General features: G+C 42.6%; 1 protein-coding gene across 1 annotated transcript in view; it reads right to left on the bottom strand.

Moving 5' to 3' along the window:
• LOC140719565 (uncharacterized) overlaps positions 1–13915 on the bottom strand; it is a 155534-nt gene that overhangs the window by 117782 nt on the left and 23837 nt on the right. Inside the window, exon 3 of the mRNA XM_073034275.1 lies at positions 3870–3979. The gene's annotated coding sequence lies outside the window, so the exon portion shown is untranslated. The remainder of the gene's footprint in view (positions 1–3869; positions 3980–13915) is intronic.

Genomic DNA, 13915 nt, shown 5'->3' on the forward strand with positions numbered 1-13915 from the left:
TTCCCATTGGCTAGGTGAAGTAGGTACGCGAATTTGTACCTGAGGAAACAATCAGAAAGTATACCACATGTCTTATTTACACAGCAAGTTGGTGTGGAATCCATGGCTGAATAGTTAACTCTTAAAAAAGGCAAATTTGCCAGACTCTGGGAAAAGAACTTGGAGAATCGGACCAAATCAAAGAAAGTAGATTATAGACAATGGGCTGAAAGGCCTCCAGTCCATAGAATCCAATTGAGGGCAAAAAACAACTATAGAGGAATACACGAGAAAGGAGATGGAGAATTAAGATTCACTCTCCAATCCTTTCCTTACAACTGTTCAGGCAAAAAAAACAAGATTCTTTCAATTTAAAAAATAAGCTTTACTCACTATATATACCACACACACACACACACACACACACACACACACACACACACACACACACACACACACGTATATATATATATATATATATATATATATATATATATATATATATATATATATAAAACGCTGGGGTGACAAAGACTATTGTACAGTACCGTATTTGTCATTGTGGAGTGGAGACCGAGTTTGTAAATCTGATGGGAGCAAAAGATGTTGGGAATGGTGAGGGTGGAGCGCTGTGGGAGGAGTGTGGGACAAGTGGGAGAGAAGGAGTGCTAGAGGAGGGGGTTGGCATGAGTGCAGACACATCCAGCCCTAAGACACCGGGCAAGCACATTTGATTTCAAACCATTGGTTTATTAATCATTACAGAATGTCTCTCTAGGTGCTTCCCACTCCCTCCCCTCTCCCTTCCCCTTTTCCCAACCATAATTCCCCTCTGTCTGTCCCTTTTCCACTCTCAGCCCACAATAGAATCAGGTTTATCATCACTCAAATATATCATGATGTTTTTGCGACAGCAGTACAGTACAATACATAGAATTACTACAGTTCTGTGCTAAACTCTGAGGTAACCTATATTTTATATATATATATCCCTATGATCTTTGCACAGTACTCTATATACGCATATATAAAAAAGAAGAAATAGTGAAAAAAATCTTTACGTACATGGTCGGTGACAATTCCTGCTAACACTAGGTCAGAGTGATTGGATCATCCAAGATCTTCCTTAAATACAGGAAAGTAGGAGCCAGCAAAAGAAAAGAGTAAAAAGTACTTGTCAAGTGAGTATTAGCCCTGAAGTGACTTTGCATAATGATTATTTGATGGTGTATGTGTGAAATTCTTTTGACTGTTAGATCTCTCTTTATTATTAATACTCATATTGGAAACAAGATATGCAATGATAATTATCTATCAGCCATTCCGGAATTTGCTGATGCGAAGCGGGGTGGCAATTCAGATCTGGATGGTGGCTTTTAGCTGCAGGTTGCTGACAATGTTTCTCATTCCATTGCACCAAATCCATGTTTTGAATGAGGAAAGGCACCGACTGGAAGCACATCAACCGAAGATGTTAGCGTCTAGCTGAGTATGTAGTTCAGTCATGTTAACCACATTGTTTTCAGTTTTATAATGCCTTTAACGTTCACGTAAGTGTAATTATGAAGAAAGCACAGCTGCACCTCTACTTAGAAGTTTGCGAAGATTCGGCATGACATCTAAAAATTTGACCAACTTCTTGGATGTGTAGTGAAGAATATGTTGACGGTCTGCATCACAGACTGGTACGGAAACACCGATGCCCTTGAATGGAAAATCCTACAAAAAATGGGCGGCAAAGTGGTTAGAGCAACACTTTACAGTACCAGCGACCCGGGTTCAATTCCTGCCGCTGCCTGTAAGGAGCTTATACTTTCTCCCCGTGACCTCGTGGGTTTCCTCTGGGTGCTCTGGCTTCCCCCCACAGTCCAAAGATGTATCAGTTGATAGGTTAGGGTTAGCCCGTGATTAAATCAGAGTGTTGCTGGGCAGCGCAGCTCAAAGAGCCAGGAGGGCCTACTGTGCAATGTATCTCAATCAATAAATAAATATGGATACAGCCCAGTCCATCACAGGACAATCCCTCCCCGACCATTGAGCATCAACATGGAGAATCCATTCTCAGAGACCCCCACCACCCAGGCCTCTCCTGTAGGCACAGGAGCCTCAGGACCCACACCACCAGGTTCAGCAACAGTCACTCCCCCTCAATATCAGGTCCTCAACCAGAGAGGATAACTTCACTGTGGATGGGGATACGTTCACCATTAGTGAACTGTCCCCACAACCTATAGACTCACTTTTAAGGACTCTTCATCACATGTTCTCAACATTTATTGCTTATTTATTTATTATTACTATTTTTTTTCCTTTTTGTATTTGTACTGTTTGTTTTTTGCACTTAGGTTGTTTGTCTGTCCAGTTGGGGGTGATCTTTTAATGATTCTATTGTGTTTCTTGTATTTACTGCAAATGCCTGCAAGAAAAAAATCTCTGGGTTGTATATGGTGACGTACATGTACTTTGATAATAAAAGTACTTTGAACCTTTTGAACCTTTAACTGGAGCATTGTGAGATGAACATAGAACCACCACACGAAAGGAAATATCAGGATGGGTGATCAATGTTCTTGTCAAAGCGTCAGTTTTATGACTATCTTTACGATGTAGGCAGAAAAGTTTAAGAATGAAATTCCAGAGCTTTGTTCTTCATAGCAGGTGGCACAACTACCATAGGTGATTAAAATGGAGGGTGGGCAAGAGTCCAGAATGGAAGATTTCGGAAATCTCACGGCACTGTTGGACAGAAGGAGGAGACAGAGATAGAACAGAGTGAGGCCTTGCGTGATTTATGAATGATGAACAATGGGAGGTATTGTTGTGCCAGGAGCCAGTGCAGTTCCAAAATAATAAACCATTTTCTTCTTTATTTGGTGAATTATACACAACTGTGTTGTTAACATAGTTTGCTGAAATCTTCAAAACTTAAGGATAATTGATAATTGTCCCGATGAAAGGCCCCGGCCCAAAATGTTGATTCTTTTTCCCATTCGATAGATGCTGCCTGATCTGCTGAGTTCCTCCAGCACTTAATGTGTGTTGCTCCGGATTTCCAGTTCTGCAGAAGCTCTGGTGTTCAAAGATTACCAGTACGTTGTCGCCTGCCTTCTGTAGCGCCATCTTAAACCAGAAGTATCATTCATAATAAAGCATTTTGTTGGCTTTGTTTTGTTTTGAGAATGAAGTGGCCAACTTGTAACCAAGAAAAATTAGATTAATAATGGCAGGTGCCTGTTAGAACATGAGAAGTAGAGATTTTCCTAAGCTCAGGCTCAGAGAATGGAAAGTTGGTCCAGAGATAAGAATCCAGTGTTACGGCTATAAGCAGGGGTAAAAATCTCCGCAGAGGATGGTCTTGAAGCAGAAATGGAGTCAGCCAACTTAATCTGCAATAGCCTGTTAGCCTGTGCACAGGAAAGCAATTTGAATAAAAACAACAAAACGAAATAAATGCATAGTTTCAAGTAACAGCCTTGCCCCAATTGCACTGACTCAACCCAAAGCCCTTCAACCACAGACAAATAGACAGTGACTACCTTAACTGCACAAAGAATTTAATAAATACTGAAAAACACCAAGCAAGATTTCACACCTCATTAGAAAAGAATTTGATTTTAAAATGTCAGTTGCTGTTCACTTCAATAGTCTAACTATTCTTCAGATAGTTGACTAGATAACACTTAGCAGGAGGAGTATATCTGAGACCAAGATAACAGAGTGCTTCTTCTTCATTTGGTGAATTACATACAACTGTTTTGTTAACATATTTCACTGTAATCTTTGAAACTTCAAGGATAATTGATATTAAAGCATTTAATTGATTTTGTTTTGAATTGAGAATTGGCCAACTTGTTAATGGGCCCAATATAAAATTTCTCCTTATAACTTACCCTTAGTTCATCATCGGACTTGATTTCCAACACATCCCTAGCCTCCCTTTTCATCCTGTCGCAGATGATTGCCTCCCATTTCTACATCCATTCACAGTAAAGTTGCCAGTCTGAAACAAACCAGTTTAAATCCATGGTATATTGCTACACAGTAAATGTTCCCCCAGTGAGGAAATTGGTGACTTACAATGTGGATTCCAAAGTCTTTTTTTCACTCAAAATCCATTGTAAATCGAACACACTAGCGTGTAAAGAAGTAGTCAGCCATGTGGAGTGGCATTCAGTCGTGTGTAACACCCACAGGATTTCCTACCACACACGCGTAGTCCACTGATGCCTTGGAAGAACCCTCCAAATCACACCCTGGCCTTTGTCCTTCCCTTTCTCTTAAACCATGTCCAACCCTGCAAACCCTACCACAACCTTAGTGTTTACTGATTTTTGGTCTCTTTCATCTTGACCCTATATTGACTCTATATTCCTCTCCATAGATGCCACCTGACCTGCTGAGTTCCTCTTACATTTTCTGTGTGTGTTATACTGATCTCATTCTGTGCTTTCCGCTACCTAAGCATTTAGTCAGACCTCCCACCCGTGACATCCTTGCCTTCCTATTTCCCCCTCTCCTGCCTTAAGATGCCACTTTAAACAATCTCAAGATCAAATTTTCAATCACTGATCATGACGTCTGTAGCTTGGTGTTAAAGTTTGATTGATTGTACTTCTGTGAAGAGTGACATTTGACATGTTTTTTTATTCGACTCGCACCACCCAGTTACGCCCTTGAGACCAATCAACCTACTAACCTGTATGTCTTTGGAATGTGGGAGGAAACCAGTGCACCCAGAGGCAAAGATGATGAATCCAGAGGAGTAGCAGAGACCAACACAGTTTGGCAGCAGTGGCGTCAAGGGAGTTGCCAGTCAGTATTGATCTCGATGTAGGACTGCCTCAGGGACTCCAGCTCTGGGTTTCTTCCTTGGGGTTTACTCCCAGATCCTTCCCAGGAGTGGGTGTAGCCGCAAGGCAGCGGAGGTTTGAGACCAGAGCTTCCCTTCTCCTAGGTGAGCTGCCCACCGTGGCTGACAAGCCCCATCTGCTCAGAGCGACAGGTTTTAAGGCGCCAGTAACCCGCCTTTGCCCCTTCCTCTGTCTGTAGAAACCGTTCCACTGGGCTTAGTAGCTAAGTCACATGTGAAGGCCAGGAGCTGGACTTGGTTGTCAGCAGCTACTTGAGAGCACTTAATAGGTAGTAGGAGCTTATCCTCACTACCCACTCACTCCCCACAAATATGACAACTTTAAGGAACCACCAAGTCCTAACCATTTGAGTAACTGACCATCCAGAATCCTCTTACAAGACTCAGTAAGATCAAATGATATCAATTCTCCTGTTCCTTCACCATGGACTGCAATCTATTCTTCTTTCCAAGAATTTCTCTTATTTCCATTTTGTAAATTACCTTTGGGTGTAATGAGCTCTTTGAGCCTGTGTGGGGCACTGAAGAGTGTTGCACTATGAGGTTTTCAGAGCACCTGAACTGGTTAATTGTTGCTTAATGAGAGTCATTAATCATTTAGTGTTCCTTATGTTTTTCTTGAGTGACTCGCTCTTTGTAAGGTGCTGTATATGTTCTTTTGGAATTATTATGAATAAACTCTTGTCACCATCTCTACATTAGAGTCGGCCTTCCCTCTGCACTTGGGATCCAATATAGCCAGTGTTCATTGTGTCAGTTGAGACACTTCCCTGCTGATGATAATGTACGGTAAAGACATCAGTCCCAAACTCTGAGCATGAATCTACACTAGGCTGGACTTTCCCTGCCCCGTGAAGGTCCCTGTATTAGGAGTGAAGAGAATTTCATGGGTCACCAAATCAACCTAATTCTGATTCTGACAGTTGAACTCAAAATCACAAGGTGAACGTAGCTGGCCAGGATTGAGTCATAACCTAGGGATGGAGGAATGTAACTAGTTTTGCTTGTATTGGAGTGTTACACCAAACTTTCCCTCAGGAGATATAATGGGTGGGGAAAATTCCAAATTTTTTCTTCTGTATGTCACTGTCATCATCTTCATCATCATCATCATCATCTTAATAAAAACAATAACAACCACACAAAGGCATGTTTATTATATCCTCAATATAAAAGAATATTTTCAGAATCTTTCACAAAATATGTCTCAATGAATGAAGTAAATGTGAATTGTTGATGCCAAGGCCAGTACATCCATATGAATGTAGCAAGTTCCTAGAAATTCAATGATCAGAGGGCCTTTCGTTCGTATAGCACTTGTCAACGTGACACTTTCCAGCCAACATTTTGTGCCATGTGGAAATTATAGATGTCAACATGCCCACAAAGCTCCAAAAAAACAGTAAAATAACACACAAGCACAAAGTGCTGAAGGAACTCAGCAGGTCAGACAGCATCTAGGGAGGGTAACAACAGTCGACTTTTTGGGCTGAGGCCCTTCATCGGGACTGGAAAGGAAGGGGGAAGATGTTAGAATAAAAAAGGAAGGGGGAGGGGAGGGAAGACAGGCTAGAAAGAGATAGGTGAAGAGTACATGGTCGAAGAGCTGGATGTGACCAGATGATAGAGTCTTAGAGTAATGCAGCACTGAAATAGACCTTCAGACTAACTGATCCACACTGACCACAGCATCCTCCTGTTAGTGTCAGTTATCTGAATTCAGCTCAAACTCCTACAAGCTCTTCCCCTTCATGTACTTACCCATCTCAAACTCTTCCTCTGCCAACACAATCCAGGCACTCACTATCCTTTGTGGAAAGAAGTTACAGTACTTGTCAGATCTCTTTGAAATCTCTCATTTCCTATCTTATATCTCTGCCCCCATCTTAATTTGGCCACCCCAGCCCCGGAGGAAGGACCATGATCCTCTTCACCTTAGCCGTACTCTTCATGATTTTGTAAACTTCTATGAGTCATCCCTCATTCTCCTGTGTCTAAGGAATAAATTTCCATGGTGGCCAACCTCTCCCTTTAGCACAGGGCCTCTTGTCCTCATAATTTTTTTTTCTGCACCTTCTCCAGCTTGAGAATATTTAGTAGATTTTTTTTCTACCAAAGTTTCACAAGGGTGACCTCATTTGAGGAGCCTTCTAGGATACTTTCATCTATAACTGCAGCACTAAATTCCTGAATCAACATTTCAATATTTCATATCACCACAGCCCCTCAACTGACCTGAGCGTTGAGTTCTTGTCTTCGCCAATTCAGTCATCTATGTGATAGACACAACATCACATTCATGGGCCCAAACAGAATGCTGCAAATTTTGTGATCTGGGTAAGGCCCTAATTTTCAATTTTTAGTTCCCCATTGAAATTCAATCACATAATGCAGAAAGCCTGATACACCATGGTCCAATTTCCAAGAAGTTGAACATTTCCTCGCAATACCCTGACATGGTAGTACCTGCCAATGCCTTCAGGGGGCGCTCACTCTTTATATCTACAATTTATCTCTGTCGCTACCTATGTATTTACATTTGAAGAAAGACAGTTATAACTTTCTCCTCATCTACTGCCAAGATCAGTGAAAATATTTTTAAAAAAGCTGCTGACACAGATTTCTGATTGAGGGGCACACTTTCTATTTTTCAGAAGGGTGCCTGAGTTAAAACCGCAGTTCTGACTGATGCCCCAGTATATGGCAGAAGAAAATAATGTCCAAGCTCCAGTGGCTTTTGATTTCAGCTGTTCTACGAGCAGAAACGTAGAGGTTGAGGAGTGGTGGTGGATGGCATTTGTAGGACAACAGGAAGAAAGACAGTGAGAAGCCAACAGACAATGCGGAAGAAATAAAGAAGATGGAGAAGAGGGCAGCAGTAGGGAGTGAGTCAGAGAGAGAGAGGTAGGAAGCTAGAAACAGAGACAGAGAAGCAGAAGGGTGCAGAAGAAAGAGGAAGGAAGAGAGTGGCAGAGGGAGAGAAGAAAGTGAAATATGATCATGTGGGATAAAGAGAGGAAGACAGAGGAAAAAAAAGAGATGAAAAACCTTTGGAAACCTGGGCAAGCTGAAAAGGAATAGAAATATGCCTAATTAATCTTGCTGTCTTTCTGCAGTCTTGACCCACACCTGATCATGTGGGAGTGACGCCTGTCAGAAAACCGAACCTATTTTTCATTATGATGTGAATCACATGTTTGAACATGCGGTGTCAAATTAACTTTGCTTTACAGACGTTACCCCTAGTTACACAAAGTGCTGGAGGAGCTCAGCAGGTCTGGCAATGTCTATGAAAGTGATGTTAACGTTGATGTTTTAGGCCAAGACCCTTCTTCAGGACTGAGAAGGAAGGGGGAAGATGCCAGAATTAAAAGGTGTGGGAGGGGAAGGAGGATAGCTAGATAGGTGATAGGTGAAGCCAGGTGGATGGGAAAGTAGAGCACTAATGAAGAAAGAATCTGATAGGGGAGGGAGAGTGGACCACTGGGAAAAGGAAAGGAAGAGGGAATCCAGGGGGAAGTGATTGGCAGGCGAGAAGTGGTTAAAGGTCAAAGTGGGAAATAGAAGAAGAGAGGAGGGATAATTACCAGGAGAAATTGATTAGTCATTCCATCAGCTTGGAGGTCACTCAGATGGAATATACGAATATACTGCTCCTCCACTCTGAGAGTGGACTCTTCTTGGCCATGGACTGACATGTTGGAGTGGGAATGTGCATTAGAATTGAAAAGTTTGGCTTCCAGGAAGTTCTGCTTCATGTGGATGGTGCAGAGGTGCTTGACAAAACAGTCCCCCAATTTACAACCAGTCTAACCAGTGTATAGGTGGCCACATTGGGAGCATCAGACACAATAGATGACTTCAGCAGATGCACAGGTGAAGTGTTGCCTCACCTGGAATGGTTGTTTTGGGCCCTGAAAATCCCAGGATATTAACTACCCCTCATTGACAGAGAAACAATAGATACTTGTGATTTTTGGAGACATCAGCGACTACTGAAGCTGGAATCTGGAGCACAAAAGTCTACCACCGGGGGAGTTCAAAGAGTCAAATGACGTCAATGGTGGCAAAGGGATGGTTGAGCCTGCATTGAGATTGAGGGTATTGAGAAAAGGTATAGCTTATTAGGGAGGGGCAAGGCAAGAATCTGGTTGATGATGTGTGGAACCAGATGAGGAGTTGGGTTGGACCATTGGCAGATGGAGCTGGGGTGGGCAGAGATGGTGCTGAGACAAATTGGTGGGTGATAGGTGGAAACATTGTCATCATCATTATGTGCGGTGTCCTATGACCTGGACAATTATGGTCTACCCATGATCATGATTGTTTGGCAAACTTTTCTACAGCAGTGGTTTGCCATTGCTTCCTTCTGGGCAGTGTCTTTACAAGATGGGTGACCCCAGCCATTACCAATACTCTTCAGAGATTGTCTGTCGGGCATCAGTGGTCACATAACCAGGACTTGTGATATGCTCATATGACCATCCACCAGCGGGTCCCATGGCTTTACTTGTCCCTGAGCAGAGGGCTAAGCAGGTGCTGCACATTGCCGAAGGGTGATCTGCGGGCTGATGGAGGGAAGGAATGCCTTACACCTCCTTTGGTAGAGACATATTTCTAACCTGCTGCCTGTGATAGATGGAAGCACAAGTAGAAAAAACATTTTAACCCTACGGAGTCAGATAGGGGAGAGGAGGAGGAATGTTAGTGACTGAGGCTGGTAGGTGATAGGGAGAACAGAATGAGGGAAAATGATGGACAGGGGGAACCAGATGGGGAAAGAATAGGAAAGATGAACCAAGGGAAAAGAAACCCTTTGAGTGATGGTAGATGGAGCCAAATGGGGCAGAGTGATGAATCTGGACCAAAAGCGTTGGAGGGAGGGTTGGAAGTGGTGAACAATGGGAGAGAGCCCCTGGGTGGACTGTTGACAATGGGAGAGATCCACAGAGGCGTGGGTTACCTGAAATTGATATTTATTTGGAAGCTGGATGAAGAAGCCTAGCTGGCCCCAAACAGGAGTATGGTCCTTCTATAGATATGCCGATCTGAATCAAATGACATTATCCAGACCAAACTCTATCTAAGAATTAGATAGAGCTCTTAAAGATAGTGGAGTCAAGGGATATGGGGAGAAGGCAGGAACAGGGTACTGATTGTGGATGATCAGCCATGATCACTGTGAATGGTGGTGCTGGCTCAAAAGGCCGAATGGCCTACTCCTGCACCTATTGTCTATTGTCTATAAACAGCAAACCACCAGCAATGTATCCTCATCCACCCATAACAGTGACAAACCTTAGTCCCCAAAAGACCTTACAGATGTGCATACTCTGTGACAAAGCATGGTACACATGGTATAGAAGAAGTCAGGAAATATAGAGGAGGCTTGAGGCAAAAACAAAGCAGCAGAGATGATTTAGCGGGGAGCAATCACTTTAATAATAAACAGCAAAATAACAAACCATGAGGGGTTACAAATCAAGACAGAACAGATACTTAACACAACAAGGTAGCTGAAGACTAGGAACAACTGGTAGAGGTTGCCTAGTTCAATGGGCGAACAAGGACTATGGATGAGACCTGGATTTAAATAGGATACCTGTATGGAGTTGGAAAAGAGTGGCAGGTGACTCCTGTTGGCTGGGTGGAGACTCGGAGGAGCTTGCTTGTGTGGGCCTGATGGAAGAATAGCTGGGTGAATGGAGCCCCTGGTGGAGTGGAATGTACAAGGTCATCTGTGGGTTAAGTTGATATAGTGGAAAACACTTGAGACGTGCACATAACATTGGAGTTTACAATCCATCAGATAGTTACAGTGTAGGTGAGTTGTTGAAGGAGATACTATGATTGTTAGCTTCAATGATTGAGTGAAGTTACTGTAGGCGATGGAAGAAATTGATAGGTGATGTGATCAATAGAGTAAGGTTCAAATGTTGTTGGAAGTGTTTATTATTTGGGTAGAATCCAAGATTGGGTGGTGTATATGAGCAGCAGGGTGGAGATACATCTGTACTAAAGGAGGTGTAAGGCATTCCTTCCCTCTGCTAGCCTGTAGGTCACCCTTGGGTAAGGTGTAGCATCTGCTTAATCCCCCAGTCAGCATCATACAAAGCCTTGGACAGGTAGTGGATGATCATACGAGCAGCTGGTGCACATCACAAGTCCTGGTTATGCAACCACTGATGCCAGGCAGACAATCTCTGGGGTCACCTGTTTTGTGAGAACACTGCCCTGAAGAAGGCAATGCCAAGCTACTTCTGTGGAAATATTCGCCCGGAACAATCATGGTCATAAGACCATGATTGCCCACGTCATACGACACGGCACATAATGATGATGTCATATGCAATGGCACATGATGATGATGAGATGAATTGTAGATTAGTGGATAAAACATATAATGGGGCAGATCAAACAGGATCGGACACAGAAGTATATAGGCAGTTCTATCCACTATTCATCTCATCAGTGATGGGATAGAGTCTACATTGGCACAAGAAGAGATTGTTTACAAAGAACAGAGTCGTTGATGTGTTGGCTGTATGCTTAGCCTTCATTATTCGACAGGATGTGGGGATTAGAAGCATGGCCTACATTTAACTGCGTCTCTTGCTGGGCCACTTCCTTGTGAAAGTGGTCACAAGACATGTACCTTGCCAAGTGGGTCTGGGGTCACATGTCAAACTTGAGTACTGACTGAAGACTTACTTTCTTGGAGAATGATTAGAGGGGTGATGGATGCATATTTTATAATTGTGTCTTATTGAAAGTGTGATGGAGTCCAGTGCAGGGAGAGATTATATTAGTGGGTGGTTTCACTTGTGGGATTAACTCTATGTGGGCTTTGCAGATTGTTGAACAGGCTCTAGTCATTTTGTGATTTTTTAAAATTTCTGCCCTAGACGATATCAGTTATGTGGTGTTTTGCTATGTTTTTGTGGTGCAGTGCTGTCATATTGAAGAATATCAGCAGTACTGGTTTTGCCGTGCGTTAGTCTGTAACTTTTTCACTTGTGCTCTAGTATGACTGTTCACGTCAACTATATACATATAAAAGTCAACGTTGTCCAAGTATCCCACAGACAGGCAGGAATGGGACCAGGACAGGAAAACAGTGCCAAGATTTGTACAGGCCATGTTTTTGAGTATATTTAAGACGGTAGTTGATAGGTTCTTGATGAATCAAGGTGTCAAAGGTTATGGGGTTTGAGAGGGATAATAAATCAGCCATGATGGAATAGTGATACAGCCTTGATGGGCCGAATGAACTAATTCTGCCCTGATGTCTTATGGTATTATGAAATGTGGACTCACCCCTCTGTCACTCTGACACAACCTTAATTAAACAAAGGTGGTGCTGAAGAGGAGATTCGATGAAAAGCCAAAGGCAATATTTCTTTCTGTGTTATTTAATTCTTGCAACATTTATAATCAGATGACTTGCAACGTTAAAGACTGGGTAAGTTAACTCATTGGTGCATGGGCTGCGATCTTGCTCATGCTCTCGATCTGAGTCATGACTGTGCTCTATCTTTATCTACACTGGGTGAACCTTCATTTCAAAGCATATTGAGAATTTAACTTCAAGATTCAAGATTGTTTAATGTCATTTTCCAGTACACAAGCATAAAGGAGAATGAAATAGTAGTTACTACAGATCTGGTTTAGCATAAAAAACACAAGAAGATAAAAGGCAGAGTAATAAATAAGTACGTAAGATAGCTTATGTACATAAGGTATCTAAAGTGACACTGAGTACATAGAGTGACTGTGAAAGGAAATGATAAAGTAGCAGTGGTGGAGGTTAGTAGGTGGAGGTGGTTAATCAGCCTTACAGCTCAGGGAAAGTAACTGGTTTTGAGTCTGGTGGTCCTTGCATGGAGGCTACGTAGCCTCCTCCCTGATAGGAATGGGACAAACAGTCCATGATCGGGGTGTGTGGGATCCTTCAGGGTGTTACTGGCCTTTTTCTGGAATCTCTCTGTAGATACGTGCTTGCTGGCGGGTAGGCCGGGGCCAGTGATGTGTTGGACTGTTTTGATTACCCGTTGTAGGGCCCTTGTGTCCAGGACTGTGCAGTGTCTGCACCATCCAGTGATGCAAGGTGCTAGGGTGCTTTCTACTGCAAATCTGTTAACAAAGGTCATGAGCATTGATGTGCATAGCTCAGCTTTGTTCAGCCTCATCAGAAAGTAGACGTATTGGTGAGCTTTCTTGATTGTGCAGGATATATTCTGTACAAGATGTGCTCTTCCAAGAGATTGAAACTGCTCGCAGTTTCCACTGCTGTGTCATGATGTGAAGAGGGCTGTGAGTGGGACGAGTTCTCCTAAAGTCAATAACAATTTTCTTTATCTTGTTGACATTGAGGAAAAGTTTATTTGCCTGGCACCAGGCCTCAGGCTTTTCCACCTCCTCTCTGTAAGCCGTCTCATCAATGTTGGTGATGAGCCCTGCCATTGGTAAGCATATTGGTGAGTGTCCAGTGTGACAGGAGCAGAGTTTTTGATATGTGCTATTACCATCTGTTCAAAGCACTTCATGATGATTACTGTCAGTAGCACAGGGTAGTAGTTATCCACAGTCTCAGTCTTTGCATTTACAATGATCTTAACCAAATCTACTGAATAGTCTTGTCGGCCACTTATGCCTGTTTCTCATCCAAGGGCCTTCTGCTCAGAAAATCTGACTGTTATTTCACTCAATTCATCTCTATCTTTATCATTGTCACTACCTTTCTTTCACGTATGTTGTCTCTCTGTGGCTCTCTTTATTTTATTTTCTCTCTCTTCTCTTTCTTCCTTCTACTTCCTTCAATCTCTCCCTTTCTTTGACTATGCATCTCCCAGTTTGTATCTCCCCATCTCTCTCTCTCTCTCATACAAAATACAGACATGGGAATCTATAAACATGTAACCAAAGCCTGTTAAAAACACGTATTGATGAATCAGCAACAGTCTTTATCTGCTCTTCAGATAATGACCTAGAGGAATCCTTAAATTGACCCTAGCCTCTTCAAAAAATTAACCTTATTTACCTTTTTCTATATACCACACGCTCTTT

This window comes from Hemitrygon akajei, chromosome 32, assembly GCF_048418815.1.
Source record: "Hemitrygon akajei chromosome 32, sHemAka1.3, whole genome shotgun sequence".
NCBI lineage: Eukaryota > Metazoa > Chordata > Chondrichthyes > Myliobatiformes > Dasyatidae > Hemitrygon > Hemitrygon akajei.